We start from the raw sequence: 11,453 nt of genomic DNA on the forward strand, positions 1-11,453 counted from the left end.
TTGATACGCAGAGTGGCGATTAAATACAATGCTTAATTAGCTCATGCATAGTGCAAAATCTTAGCTCCTCATTGGTCTAGATGTGCTGCTTAGCTAAGCACTTCGGCATTCATGTCTTTCTCAATTCTACGTGCCTTCCTTATCTCAAGGACACTGTATCCTTGAGACTGAGGCCTACTTTGCTAGCCTCACCAAGTTGATCTGACTATGGCCTTTCTCTTCTAGCCATTCCTGCACCAGGCTCTCTACACACCAAAATCCACCTGGCATCCCCAAAACTCACCTGAGAACCCAAAAATTCACATGTATACCCTAAAATTAACATGTATACCCTAAAATTCACCAAATTCACCCCAAAATTCCCCTGAGATCCCTAGAATTCCACAAATTCCCCCTAAAATTCAACTGGGACTCCCCACATTCTACAAATTCACCCCTGTCCTGGGGTACAATGCAAAAATGTGTATTCTATCACAATCTGTTAAAATGAGGGAGGGGTGGTGTTCCTTATCTCTGTGGGAGATATCCTCTGCTGATGTATTGGGAATCCAAATTGCCCTGGGATTCTGGAAATAATTACAAACTGGCCTGAAGGTGAGACTTTTGGATTGTCTTCTGAAGAAGAAGAGGAGCAAGTGGCACGTGCTGAGGAAGCCCCAACATATAATGAGCCACCGGAGACTGAAAGACGATATGCCCTCTTCACTGATGGTTCCTGCCGAATTGTAGGCACTAACCGGAAATGGAAAGCTGCAGTATGGAGCCCCACACGACAAGTTGCACAAGCTACCGAGGGACAAGGTGGATCGAATCAGGTTGCAGAGATAAAGCCGTCCAGTTGGCTTTGGATATTGCTGAACGAGAGAAGTGGCCAAGGCTTTATCTCTACACTGACTCATGGATGGTAGCTAATGCTCTGTGGGGATGGCTGGATTGCTGGAAAAAGGCCAAGTGGCAGCACAGAGGGAAACCCATCTGGGCAGCTGAGATTTGGCAGGACATTGCTGCCCGAGTAGAGAAATTGACCATAAAGGTTTGACACGTGGATGCACATGTACCCATCACAACAAAGAGCAGGTGGACCGAGCTGCCAAAGTGAAAGTATCACAGGTAGATCTAGACTGGCAGCACAAGGGAGACTCATTCCTAGCTCGTTGGGCCCATGATGCCTCTGGTCATCAGGGGAGAGATGCAACATACCGATGGGCCCGTGACCGAGGGGTGGACCTTTCCATGGACAGCATCTCACAGGTCATCCACGACTGCGAGACCTGTGCCGCAATCAAACAGGCCAAGCGGGTGAAGCCTCTGTGGTATGGTGGACGATGGTCAAAGTACAGGTATGGGGAAGCCTGGAAAATTGACTACATCACCCTTCCCCAAACCCACCAGGGCAAGCGCTACGTACTGACCATGGTGGAAGCAACTACAGGATGGTTAGAAACCTACCCTGTGCCTCATGCCACTGCCCTGAACACCATCTTGGGCCTAGAAAAACAAGTCCTTTGGAGGCATGGTACCCCTGAGAGAATTGAATCAGACAACGGAACCCATTTCAAGAATGGCCTTATCAACACCTGGGCCAAAGAACATGGTATTGAATGGATATATCATATCCCTTACAATGGGCCAGCTGCCGGGAAAGTTGAATGGACTAATGGACTCCTTAAGACTACTTTGAAGGCACCAGGTGGTGGAACCTTCAGGAATTGGGAAATGAACTTGGCCAAAGCCACCTGCATGGTTAACACCCGAGGGTCCATCAATCGAGCCGGTCCTGCCCACTCTGAACCCCTGCAGACAGTGAATGGGGACAAGGTCCCTGTGGCACACATGAAAGGTACTTTAGGAAAGACTATTTGGATTAATCCCACCACAGGCAAAGGCAAACCAATCCGTGGGATTGTTTTTCTCAAGGTCCTGGTTGCACTTGGTGGGTAATGCAGAAAGATGGGGAAACCCTTTGTGTACAGCAAGGAGACCTAATTTTTAGTGAGAACTGTATGTAAGGTTTCATTTTGTATTATATATCTGTAACAGGGTATTGGTTTGGGTATGATGTAGATGGTAATAGAATAAGGCGTGGATTATGTCCTGGGGTACAATGCAAAAATGTGTATTCTATCACCATCTGTTAAAATGTGGGAGGGGTGGTGATCCTTATCTCTGTGGGAGATATCCCCTGCTGATGTGCCATCTGATAAGATCAGAGGGATGGTCATCGCTATCTTTTCACAACCCATCCTTCCTCCAGAAGACATATTCTGTTAATGGGCCATTAAGTCCTCTTGTGTGACTGATAAGATTACATCACCCCATTGGGAGATGCTCCAGCCAGGGGGAGGAGCCAAACAGTTCCTACCTAGATAAAAACAGATTTGGAACACAAAGGCAGTCCTTTCCACTGGATCCCAGAGGAATGTTGAACCTTTTTCCACATCATTGCTGGATCTTTGGAGGAAAACTGCACCTTCTACAGGAGCACAGCTTCAACTGAACCACATCTGTCATCCAGGAGGACTGCAGCCACCATTTATACGGACTGCTACCAACACCCTGACTAACAGGGTGTCAGGTTGTATTTCTGACTTTGTTGGTGGTTTTTCTTTTATATTACTGCATGTATTTTATTTTTTCTCTTTTCCCCTATGAAATCATACTACTGACTTGGAGTCTCGCACTGGTTTTACATTCAGACCAACACAACCCCAAACCTCGCTACCCGGGATCCCCCAAAAATTCCACAAATTCTCCCCCAAAATCAACCTGGGACCCCTCAAACTCACCTGGATCTCCCCAAATCCCCCCTCCCCCCCCCCAATTCAACTGGGAACCCCCAAATCCCCAGCATTCAACCCAAAATTCACCTGGGACCCCAAAAACCTCCAAATTCGCTCCAAAATGTTTGGCAATTTTACACACTCCACCTTCCCACAAAAGGATCTAGAACCCTGTGCGCTTCGTATACAAACTAAACGGAAAAAAACTTTCTATTCATTCTCAGCAAAAAGACTTCCTATTCCACCTTCTTTTGGACAAAACTGCCTTCACTTTCAAAATTATTCTCTTGCTCACTTACCTGCATGATTCTTAGTCCCTGTTCTGCATGCGCATTTTCTTCACTTTTACAAGGAATCCTCTCCTCATCTTCTTCTTCCCCGTCTTCTTCCATTTCCTGCGCCTAGATCACCTGTTTCTCTGTTAGATTTGTTTCTCCAGCTTATTTTTGACAACTGTCCCTATCTTGTGGCACCACTCGCTGAAGAGAGGTGATTGTCCTGCTCTGCTATGGGCTGGGACTGCGCTCTCTTCAAGTCCTGGGGGCAATTTTGGATGCCACAACTTCAGAAAGACCTCAGGCTATTGGAGAAAAGTCCAAAGGAGGGACACAGAGATAGTGAAGAGGCTGGAGGGGAAGCCATACAAAGAGTGGCTGAGGGCATTTGGTTCAGCTGCAGAGAGTACACTGAGCTCACACCTCACTTGGGACCTCTCAGCTCCTCTCAAGGGCAGCACAGGGACAGCTTTGCTCTCTTCTCTCTGCGATCAGGGACAGGAGCCAAGGGAATGCCAGGAGCTGTGTCAGGGGACGATTAGGCTGGCTATCAGGGAAAGGTTTTTTTCCTCAGAGGCTGGTCAGGCACTGAATAGGTTCTCCAGGCAATGGGCACAGCCCCAAGGCTGCCAGAGATCCAGGAGCGTTTGGCCAATGCTCTCAGGGATGCAGAGGGTGGGACTGTTGGAGTGTCTGTGCAGGGCCAGGAGTTGGACTTTGACGATCCCTAGGGGTCCCTTCCGACTCAGGAAACTCTTACCATTTTCACCTCTTTCCTCTCCTTGCACAATGCTCTCAGCTTACTCTTCCACCGTATGTTCTACTTCTGAAACCTCAGCTACTTCTTTCCAGTTCAAGCACAGTTCTACTGGTTGCAATCCAAAGATATACCGACTGAAAAACAACCAAAAAGAAATACCTGTTTGGAATGTCGTGGTCTTATTTGGATCTTCAACTTTGAAGTCGATTGTGCCTTGCAAGTTCTAAAAGCAGAAGAACAAGCAAAAACACCCACCACACCGTTTTAACATAGGGATTTGCTTTCTTCTAAGATATCCATATCCCTTCTCAAAATGGATCTCTTTCAGTAAGAGATCATCTTGAATAGATCACTTACTATCTAAAGAACCTGGAACACTCAAATCCATAATGATAAGCCTGTTACGTTGTAGTTTTCTGTTCCAAAGGCAAATGAATTTGCTCAAGTGGGATTTGTAACAAGGACAGAGTTCAAAGTGTGGCTCTGAGAAATGTTTTGGTTTCCCCCTCCTTTCTCTATCAAAAGCCCTTTCTTCAATGGCTGAAACAATACTTGATATAGTCTGAATTGTAAAGGTCATGAAAATTTTCTCAAAAGTGAAAAATTAATATAACAGTTAGGTTTTAAACCAACGGGAATTTGTGTTTTACCTGTTTGAAGATTTCCTTCACACTAAAATGCTGGCTGATGGATACCTAGAAGAAATCAATTCCCACAAAATGCTTCTGGGTAAGCCATTACGTCATCCATTACAATTTGCTTCAGTGTCCCGTTCCTGTCCAATTGAAGGTCCCTGTTTAAGAGACTCAAGTACGGAGAGAAATAAAATTAAATATGACTACAGAGCCTTTAAATCTAAATCGAACTTCCTGATCAATCTCATAAAACCTTTAGGCTAAATATTGCCATTGATCTGTTTCTACTGAACACAATCACGTCCTGGCTTGTTACAGATTAGTTCATTACAAAGAAAGAAATGCACAGAAGTCAAAATATTTCCAAAGAAGCATTCGACATCCTTCCTATTGGATGCGGAACCATTCCAACACTGCTTACATAAGAGGTCAAATTACTGTCTTCCATGTTAGTTCTGCACTGTGCTCAGCGGAGCCTTTCTGGTTTATTGGCCTTTGACTTGGATATAAAGTTGAGTCTTGATTAAAGGAAAATCAATATTCACACTTGTTTTCATTTACACGGACATTGGCTTGGTCTCCTAAACAGAGGCAATGATGGGGAATTTATGTAGGTGTTCAGATAGGTAACATTCTCTTTCCGCAACCTGGCATTGTATTTTCACTTGGTCTGTTACCTCTGGCTTTGTTTTAACGGCTCAAATTATCAGGAAGAATATCAAACCTCCAGCTCTAACCACAGTTCCACTGCGAGGTGTGTGAAGGTAAGTGCATCTGCCCCTCAGGTCCATACTGCTCTTCTAATGTGCCTCTGATCGAGCAGGTAGGAAAGACTGTTGCATTTCCTAGATGCATTGTAAATGGTACATTCCATGACCCCTGCTATGCCCTGTATCTTGGTCCCTCTCCCCTCCTGGCCATACAGGGCTGGCTGGGATACAATTTCTCCCCGCCCCCCTTTTCAGACCCTAGAAAAGATCTGTGCCCCCTGACCTCTGCCTCTTTTTCTCTTGCTCCCTCTTTTTCTCGCAACCCACGAGAAATAAACCATGTAACTTCATCACGGAAAAGAGCCACTTTTGTTGCCTTATTTACGTCCATGAGGCAAGGGCCCCGGGAGCCATCACTCTAACACCTGAGCTAGACCGGAGGAAGGGTGAAGAACCCCATTTTAGGGCCGAGAAAATGCCCAGTTGGCACCCAACTTGAATGGTCTCTACAGAGCACCCCACTTTTGGCTGTGACTCCTATTTTCAGGATTCAAGAAGCCTTGGAGCTGATCAACTAGATTAAATTTCTTTTAGCTGCATTTTGTGCAGTTTGAAGACTTTTAATCACGAACCGGGAGCCTGTCAGAAGCCCAGGCAGGTCGGTTCTGGACATAGACCCACTGCAGTTACTCAGACGCCTCTGCCTGCAAGAAAAAAAAAAAGGTGAGTGGAAGCCTCCTTTTGCGTTGTGTGGGTTCCTGCAGCTCCGCGGGGGGGTGACACCGGTGGCATTTTACCGGCGCGGCGCAGGTCTCGGGAGGAAAGGTGGAGTGGGTGTGTGCACGGCGTGCGCCCGGCTCGGTGTGCCCACGGCCACATGGTGTGACGCGCGGACTGGGGGGGGCTGGATGCAGTCACCCAGGCGCAGCAGGAGGCAGGCAGCTTTTGATGGGTTTCAAAGAGGTGGCACAGAGGTTCTTTTGCGTTTTTTTGCTGTTTTTGTGGCGGGGTCGGTCCCTACAGCGGCACAGGCACCACGTGGGTTTTACCGACAGAAACGGCGAAATTAGCATCGGCTCCGCATCCAGTAAATCCTGAAAACCGTAGTGTACCTGGCACGTTTTAACAACTACCTCTCTTCCTGTGTTTTTAACTGTAGTGGGCTAGATATAGTGGCAAATTGCTAAACATCATGGGCTTACAGCAATCTGCCTTACAAAAGAGTATAAGAAACCAACTAAGGGAAATATTAAGTTCAGGAAATGTTTTAATATCTAAGAAAAAATTAGCCCGTTTTGCCAGCTGCCTGTCTGTTGAAAAATCTGACCTTGAATTGCAAAATATAAATTCGATTTCATTTTGGGATGAAATAGGGGATTTATTAACTTTAAAAGTGGAAAATGGAGATAAAACAACTTCTGTATTCCTCCCGATTTTCTTACAAATTTGGAAACTTTTAATTCAGACAGAAAACAACAGACAGCAGCAGCAAAACGGTTCAGACTTACCTTCCCTTTCCCCAAAACCCTATAACCCGGACCTGGAGGGGACCCACGGGTCTCCCTGAGGGGTGCAGTCGCCCAGCACTGCTGTGGCTGCTCTGAGTCCCTGGGTCCTCCCCGGTATCCCGATTCTGATAATTTTTTGAAAATTGTCAGCACTCCTTTCTTGTTCCCTTCCCCTCTGGGCAACGGCCACGTGGCTACGCCTGAAGGTGTCGGGGTCCAAGATAGCTCTGGCCATGCGATACAGCCCTTAGGGGGGGTCGCATATGGTGGCAGCTACATGTTTCTTCCTTCATCCCACAACCCTCTTCGCCCTCCGGTCTCTACACCTAAGCCTGTCCCCTCCCATAACCCATCCCTGCCCTCGGCTCCACTGCCCCCTCCCCCCTCCAAGACCCTGCCCTGTAGGGCACCCAGCGACCCGGCCCACAGGTGTTGCAACCCTGGATCCCACCACCCCTTCCTTTCTCCGGTTTCACATTCCTTCCCTCCAATCTGCTGTGGGGTGGGGAAGGGCAGGGGAGCCCCTGCTGAGTTCAGTGCCGGTGGTGGTTGAGGTGGGGAGGGATCAGCTCACAGCCCCTGCGGAACGGATGGTGTCCCCGTGGTGGGGGGGGGGGTGGGGGTGGGCAGCCTCCCGGGCCGGGTGCGGGGGGAATGCCCAGCCCTCAAAGTCAACACCAGGAAAAAGAGTATATACCATCAGTTGCTCCTGTAGTTTATCTTGGAATGAGGAATGGTAGAAGAAGTTATCAACCTTTATCCTATCAAGATAAAAAAGGAAATTTGTAAATTAGAGAAAGAATTTGGTAGAAATAGTGAAATCTTTAAAGGCATGATGAGAGCCACCTTTAACTCAAACGAACTGGTTCCATATGATATCAAAGAGCTTTTCCGATGTCTGTTAACTCCTTCAGAATATGATCTATGGGTAAGCCTGTGGAAAAGATCTTTGAAAGTGCTTTTACTAGAGCTTTTAAAAGGCTCAGATGATGCAAAAGATGCTGATAATAATGACATAACATATGAACACCTATGTGGGGAAAAGGATTGGCATTGCTCCGAAAGCCAAACCAGAGTACTATCCAAGTCTGTCCTAGATAAAATATGCAATGCAGCAGAAAAGGCTTTTAATCAATTACCAACAGTAGATACTAAAGGCAGTTATGTTAACATTAAACAGTTTGCTTCTGAGAATTTCTTGCAGTTTGTGGACCGCCTTCGTGCGCAAGTGGAAAGACAGGTGTCTGATCCAGTGGTACAAGCTGAATTAATTAAAGAGATGGCTCAGAGGAATGCTAATGAAACCTGCTGTAGGGTTATTCTTGGCCTTCCCCTCGAGCCAGCACCTAGCTTAGCACAGATGATAGAATCCTGCGTCAGGAAAGCAGAACTGCTCAGTGGACACGAGAGAAATCCAGGACTGGCACACCCAAAGACCATGGCAGCTGTAAGACCAGAAGCCAAGAAGCAATCAATGTCACCAGAGCAGCTGCAGCACATCATCTGCTTCCAGTGCAAGCAGCCAGGACACTTCGCCAGAGTCTGTCCACCCAACCAGAAACAGAAGAAGACCAACAAACAAAAAAACCAGCTTTACAGTGCGTACCCGCCATTAACACAATAGCGCGCTCGGCTATAAGTAGTGCGGGCTCCACACTCGCAAAAGACTCTCCCTTAATAAACAAAAAGGGGGACGATGGGATAGAGGGTGTGGGGATGCATGGCAATTAAAATATTAAATGTCCAATTAACAAGGTTTGGAAGCCACTAGGCCGTTTTTGGCTTGTGACTACCAAAGGTTTTCATTTCAGGTCACCTGATTGGACAGTCATTACAGTGGACTTACCTAACAGTACACAGGACGTGACGTTAAACCACATGAAACTGGACAGTGAGTACTTTGTTGTCAGGGACACAGCACACACACCCCCAGAGATTGAGGTACCTCCTATGACCATCAAGGGAAGCATAACTGCCCTCATTCTCCTGGCACGATGTCCTCTACCACCATATTACCTGGTTGAGGGACAAATCCTTGCCCAGGCCATTCCTGTTCCAGCGGAGTTCCCAGTAGATGGAAAATCACCTGAAGTCTACTGGGCAGAAGTGGTGGGTGAGGACAAACCTTCTCTGGCATGCAACCTAACCCGTGGATCAGATCACCTCCATGTGGAGGGGGTACTGGACACGGGTGCTGATGTGACTATCATAACCAAAAGGATGTGGCCGTCACATTGGGAACTTCAGCCTGTGGCTGGCAGAATCCAAGGTGTAGGAGGAGTAAAATTGGCAAAAATATCAAAAAGCATCATACAAATTGAGGGGCCGGATGGAAAATTGGCTAGCATCCGTCCATTTGTTACAGACTATAAATGCCCTCTATGGGGGAGAGACACCATGTCCCAGTGGGGGGTAAAATTCATTATTCCTAAGACTCCTTGGGATTTTTAGAGGCAGCCACTGTAGAGCGCCCTACCCAAAAGTTGAAATGGCTAGATGATACCCCAAAGTGGGTAGCACAGTGGCCGATGAGTAAGGAGAAGCTCAAGGCGCTTGAGGAGCTTGTGGTAGAGCAATTGGCTAAAGGCCACATGGAGGAGACCACAAGTGTGTGGAATTTCCCGGTTTTTGTGATAAAGAAACCGGGGAAGGACAAGTGGAGGCTGCTCCACGACCTCCGGGAAATAAACAAAGTAATTTAGGACATGGATGGGGTCTCTCCAACCTGGAATGCCTTCTCCAACAATGCTTCCTAGAGATTGGCAATTGGCTGTTCTAGACATCAAGGGCTGTTTCTTCCATATTCCCCTACACCCAGAGGATGTCCCACGGTTCGCCTTCGTCGTTCCTACCATCAATCGAGAAGCCCCAATGAAGCGCTACCACCGGAAAGTTTTGCCCCTGGGATTAAAATGTAGTCCCTCCATCTGCCAGTGGCATGTGGCCTCATTGCTGTCCCAGGTGCGTGCCCAGAGAGGGGAGGCCATCATCCTTCATTACATGGATGATGTGCTTGTGTGTGCCCCCGATAACACTCTACTCCAAGACACACTTGACCTAGTGGTTAAAGTTTTAACCTCTGCTGGATGTGAATTGCAGGAGGACAAAGTCCAAAGGATGCCACCTTGGAAGTGCCTGGGCTTGGAAATTACTGCATGGACCATTGTTCCGCAGAAACTGGAAATTAATTGTAATCCAAAAACCTTAGCAGATCTCCATTCACTGTGTGGGTCATTGAATTGGGTTAGGCCCTGGCTAGGCATCACTAATGGGGACCTAGAACCTCTCTTCAATTTATTGAAAGGGGAGAGAGAGCTGCTTTCTCCCAGGGAACTGACCCCAGAGGCGAAGACGGCAATCGAAAATGTACAAAAGACTTTAGGAGAGAGGCAAGCTCACTGTTACCAGCCCGAGCTGCCCTTCAAATTCATTGCCCCAGGAAAACTGCCACACTTACACAGGTTAATATTCCAATGGATCCAGGGGCAGAGAGAGTCACTCAATCATAGAGTGGGTCTTCCTCTCCCACCAAAGATCCAAAACTATCACTAAGCCACAAGAGTTAATAGCTCAGCTGATTCAGAAAGCAAGGATGAGACTGTATGAACTAGCTGGTTGTGACTTCACATGTATTCACCTCCCAGTCAAACTGTCTGAAGAGGGAAGGAACTCTCCTGAAAGATTGACTAAAGAGATGTTTGAGCACTTGCTCCAGAGCAATGCTAGTCTCCAATTAGCCCTGGACACCTACAGAGGACAAATATCAGTCCATGCCCCGTCTCACAAGCTGTTCAATGAGGAATTCCACCTCATTCCTCGTGAGAAGAGGAGTCGGAGACCACTCAAAGCTCTCACAGTGTTCACGGATGCATCTGGGGCGTCCCATAAGTCGGTGATGACTTGGAGAGATCCTTAGACTCAGCATTGGGAAGTTGATGTTGAGGTTGTGGAAGGATCACCCCAGATAGCCGAACTGGCAGCAGTCGTGAGAGCCTTTGAGAAGTTCTCAGAGCCAATCAACTTGGTAAGAGACTCAGCCTATGTAGCAGCGGTAGTGTTCAGGGCGGAGCAGGCAGTGCTCAGAGACATAGAGAATGAGCAGCTTTTCAGGTTGCTTTCCAAACCAATTTATTTGATTTCTCATTGAGAACACCCGTTCTCTGTGATGCATGTGAGACCACACACAGATTTGCCAGGTGAAATTGCAGAAGGGAACCGTCAGGCAGACTCCCTTGCAACCCCAGCAGAACAAGCACGCCTTCCTGACATCTTCCAACAGGCAAAGCTGAGCCACCAGCAGTATCACCAGAATACACCAGGTCTAATGCGTCAGTTCCAGCTAACACGGAGTCAGGCTCGAGCCATTGTGGCCACCTGTCCCAACTGTCAGCTGCACAACATACCCTCAATGGGCATGGGGGTTAACCCCCGAGGTCTTGGCAGTTGTGAGGTATGGCAGACAGACATCACACACATTCGTAGGTTTGGTCGCCTCAAATATGTGCATGTTAGCATTGACACATATTCAGGTGTAGTCTATGCCTCTGCCCACCCAGGAGAAAGGGCAATGTACACCAAAAAACACCTAGTGCAATGCATTTCAGTATTGGGGATCCCTAGGGGAATCTTTACTGATCAGGGCGCAGCGTATAAGTCCAAGGAGTTCCTGGACTTCATCCAGCAGTGGGAAGTGGAACATAAAACTGGCACCTCCCACTCCCCCACAGGCCAATGTGTAGTTGAGCGAGCCAATCGGATGCTCAAGCAGGTTTTGGCTAAACAGAG

Source organism: Sturnus vulgaris, chromosome W, assembly GCF_052056855.1.
Source record: "Sturnus vulgaris isolate bStuVul1 chromosome W, bStuVul1.hap1, whole genome shotgun sequence".
Classification (NCBI taxonomy): Eukaryota; Metazoa; Chordata; class Aves; order Passeriformes; family Sturnidae; genus Sturnus; species Sturnus vulgaris.